This window comes from Triticum aestivum, chromosome 1B (genome assembly GCF_018294505.1).
Source record: "Triticum aestivum cultivar Chinese Spring chromosome 1B, IWGSC CS RefSeq v2.1, whole genome shotgun sequence".
Classification (NCBI taxonomy): domain Eukaryota; kingdom Viridiplantae; phylum Streptophyta; class Magnoliopsida; order Poales; family Poaceae; genus Triticum; species Triticum aestivum.
In genome coordinates this window covers 502,862,380-502,867,155 of record NC_057795.1, presented here as the reverse complement: position 1 = coordinate 502,867,155, position 4,776 = coordinate 502,862,380, and positions in this window count along the sequence as shown.

The following is a 4,776-nucleotide window of genomic DNA, read 5'->3' as shown; positions in this document are numbered from 1 at the left end:
AGGCCCACAAGTCAGCCACCCACTATGGTCGGTCCCAGCTAGCAGGGGGGTATTCATTTTTTTGTGCGTAATAAGGAGGCACTTCCTTGCGTGCGAAGATATAGCTGGTAGGTCCGACCTGTCAACAGGGGGAACGTTTTTTTCACGAAATACAGAGGCCCTTCCGGTGGGTCCCAGATGTCATCTTGAGGAATCATTATTTTGCACGTAATAAGGAGGCATTTCCTTGTGTGCGGCCGTGGACCCAGCTTTCAGCCTCTCCACGTACAGTCCACGTCTGATGGAAGTCGTTCCATGACCACGTTGACCATGCCGCGTCGAGAGCACCAGGGCGGTGGACAACGGCGAGGCCTAGGAAGGGGACGACGTGGAGCCGGGGAAGACACGGCAGTGGATGCCCACACAGAGAGGAGTACGAGGGTTCACTGGTTCGGCTGTGGTGTGAGGATGCCGTCACCGCAGGGCCTGGCTAGCAGTGGGAGTAGTAGGGGGGCGGTGAGGCCTCAACGGCAGCACAACCGGCCACTAGAGGCAGGAGCAGGCGGTCTCGCCGGCGCTGGTTTGGGCAGCTGGTGCAAGAAGAGCAACACTTGAAGAAGCAGCAGGACCATTTGATGCAAATCCAATGGTTACTGCTGCTAGAATCGTTTTGTTGACTAAGTTGACAAGCCCTGCATACACGTCAACTTAGTAGGCCCATAGGCCAGCCCCCCAACCGATGTGCCCCAGATGTCAGTGGGAGGAATCATTTTTTTCGCGTAATAAGGAGGTAGTTGATTGCGTGCGGCCAGGCCAGCGGAGAGAGTAGGGTGGGCCAGGGAAGTCTGTGCAGCATCACAGCGGGCCACAAGAGGAGGGAGCAGTCAGTCCCGCCGGCGCTAGTTTAGGCGGTTGGAGCAGAAAGATCAGAGGTTGAAGAAGCATGTCGGTCGTTGGATGGACATCCAACAGTCACTACTGCTAGAATCGTGTGTTAACTAACAAAGCCTTGCGTAAACAAGTCAGCCTCGAAATCTGTGGCGTGTATAGCCCATTTTGCTATTATTTTTATAATTTTTACTCATTTTCTAATTCATATGGAATTTATTGCAGCCCATTTTCCATTTTTAGAATTGCCGCCCATTTTCTAGTTAGTACCAAGGTTAAAAAAATAACTAAATATGTGCGAAATTTTGAAAATTCGCATATTTTTGCTGGGGAACCAAATATTTTTAATCCAAAAATTAGTAGCCATACTAAAACAAATTTAAAAATAAATTAGTACTATGTCATGTTAAATCCAGTGAAATACTATAAAATATCACTGAAGAACAAAAACAAAAAAAGAAACTAATATCCCATTTGCTATAATTTTTTTGGAATTTTCAACCCCTTTGATATTACTTTTAACAGACACTAATCATATTCTTTGGCCAGGCCGGAATGCATCCCTCCTCGTCTTGAAAGATTTGCAGCCCAGTAAGTCATAGAAAACAAATAGGCCTAGTTTGGGTATTCTTCAAAAAGAAAGACTGGGCTACCTATTTTCCCCAAGAAAAACCTGCTGGGCTGGTCATGTTATTAGACGGGCCACAGAGACCGCACAACCCAGTTTATAGCCTGCTCCTCCGAATTACTACTCAAAAAAATGGTGTGCAATTCTGTCGTGAATTGACTATACGTTGAAAATGATGTGGGTCCTAGATATCAGCAGGGTGGATTAGAGTAAAAAACGAGGGGTGCATCTGAGTAGTAAAATAGGCGCTTGCTTTTGTTCGGGAGTGGACCTGGTGGGTCTGTACTGTCATACTCACAACTACAGTTCTCTCCCGATTCACTATGTTGACAGGAACCATTTCACAAAAAAACTATGTTGACAGGGTCGGACGGCGGCGCCGCAGCGAGCGCACCAAGGCGGAGGATAAAGTGTTGTCGCCAATGGCTAGGCTGGGTTGGACATTCTTATTAAAAAATAAAAATGGACAGGAACTATTTACGACGTTGACTACGATTTGCATGGGTCCTCTGGTTGGAGGAAGAAAATGATGGGAGAAAGAAGACTGGTCGCTATCTTTGCCAAAGAATAATATCGACTGAATGTAACGACACTATCATAGGAAATAATATCCTCCTGTTAAATCATGAATTTAAAGAACTAGTGCATGAGCATTTAGCTTTATTTATTTATTTACTTATTTATGTTTAGGGGACCATGCGCATGTACCTGGGCCGGATTCATGTGAGAGCCTCCCTTCCAGTTAATTATGGGCTCCTCTATTGGGCCTTCATCAGTGGGATGCATGTTATCAACAAGTGGAAAATGTGTTCCGTACAAAAAATAGTATGCGTTACGTACGGTACAGGGCACTAAGGATAGAACCGTGCAACGACTTCCAAAACATTGTGTTTGTCGTTCTAACAACACATTTATTCAACCAACAGACGAAATATACTACTGATTGTACATTGAAAACAGCAGCAACAGCAACCAGGGCTGGGGTGCAACAGAAGCAGTAAGCAGGCCAGAAGAGTGAAGATGCAGCTCTCTCTTCCAAACCAAACATCAGCCATTATTACAAAAGGGCTACCAAAAAATAACAAGTGTATGCATCAAACTAAATAAAGATCCTACTACACCAAGTGTACGCATCTAACTAACTGGCTTAGTTAGACGTTACTATTTATTAAGCTGTGGAGATTGGCTGACGGCTTGAACCAGACGGGTACCCGACGGGGGAAACTCTAGCCAGCAGGTCGAAGTCTGATACTTGCGACCCTCTCTCCTACTTTGGGCTGCAGAGCGACATATTAGGGTATGGTGCATGCAGAGACGCATGGTACGTTGTGTACACACAGTTTTGCCTGATGAAAGAAACCACGCTGCCATCATGATCCTTGTCGTCGGTTATCTCCTGGTTAATCGGATAATTCAGTCCAACAAACAGAGAGCGTCTACCAAGGCTACTTACCAGCCTCCACTCGAAAATTCCTGAAGGCACTACAAAAAAAAGACACATTCGTGACATTTTGGGCCAAACGAAAAAAAATTCTGTCATACATATGACACTTCTATGACGATAATTGTGACAAAACCCGGTATCATCATAGATGCGGTGGGCTCCTACTTCTATGACAAAAAATCATGATAGAAAATGGGATTTTCGTCCTGGGCGGGCCGAAGACGCAGCTGCATGACATTCTTTGGGCCATCCATGACGGAAAAAAACCGTGGTAGAAGCGAGGGCGAGGAAAATTTCGGGGAGTTCCCGGTTGCGGTGGGTGGTCGGGGGCCGAGCGATGCGCGTTTCTTTCATACACGTATGCGCGTGTGTGCGAGGCGTTGGCTCTAACTGAACCCGAGCGAGGCGTTGGGCTCTAACTGAACCCGAGCGATTGCACTGCAGGCTATGCATTACTAAACCCGAGCGATCGATTCCTTTGCTACTGCTGCTAACTGAAGCCGATCGATGCTGCCTCTCTGGATGAACAGTGAGCGTTGCGGCGGGTTTGGATGAACAGTGAGCGGTCAGAGTGGATGAACGGGACCCGTGGCATTGCCTCTGGATGAACAGGACCCCGATCGATCGAGCCAGTTGGGGCTGGATGAACAGGACCCCGTGGAGGGCTGAATGAACAGGACAACCCCGTGGAGGGGTGGATGAACAGTAGACGGTGGAGGGGTGCCCATGGAGGGGTGGTTGAACAGTAGCCGGTGGAGTAGCACGCCGTGGAGGCTGGATGAACAGGAGCCCGTGGATGAACAGTCGCATGTGGAGGCTGGAGGAGGTCGACGGTGGAGGAACAGTAGCCCGTGGAGGCTGGAGGAGGTCGACAGTGGAGATGAACAGTATCCCATGGAGTCCTGTTTTGTGGTACGCCACACCCCTACCAATGAACAGGACCCCCGTTTCAACCATAGCGCTACAACACAAGTCTGTTTCGTCCGTTTTGTGGTATGCCACACCCCTCCCGATCAACAGGACCCCCGTTTCGACCATAGGAGGTCTCTTTCCTCCGTTTTGCGGTACGCCAGACCCCTACCGATGAACAGGATCCAGTTTCGAATGTGGCCGGTCGAACACAAGGTCGTTTCCTCTGTTCTGCGGTACGCCAGTCCTCGTTTCCATCGCCTGTTCCGTCCAAGCCCTCCCGATGAACACGACCACGCATTCCATTCCAACCCAGCCGGCTGGCTCCCACGCGTTCCGTTGCCTCCTGATGAACACGATGCATTCCGTTGCCTTCCCATGAACACGACGCATTCCATTGCCTCCCCATGAACACGACGACAATGTTGTTTCTCTGTTCCGACCAAGCCATGTACACGAGCCCTGGCCATACATATATATGCGCGAGTAGGCGTTCGAGACCCCGCCCGTATGTAAATATACGTGGCCGTATTTTCTTTCTTGCGCACTGGCCGCTGTACGTACGTGTACATGCTACGTGCACGCCTCTACTACGACACGTTTGCGCCTCTACTATGACACATGCGTGCCTCTACATCGACCAGTATATATGTACGTACACGTTCGTGACCAGAATGACAACACTACGTACGCTTCGACCAGGTGGGTCCCGACTGTGAGGCACTTCTTTATGTGCGAAGATGTAGCTGGTGGGTCCCAGCAGTCAAGGGGGCGAATCTTTTTTTTCGGACGCACTTCCTTGCGTGCAAAGATGTAACTAGTGGGTCCCAGCAGTCAGGGGGGCGAATTGTTTTTTTTTTGCCCGGACGCACTTCCTTGCGTGCGAAGATGTAGCTAGTGGGTCCCAGCAGTCAGGGGGAAATGTTTT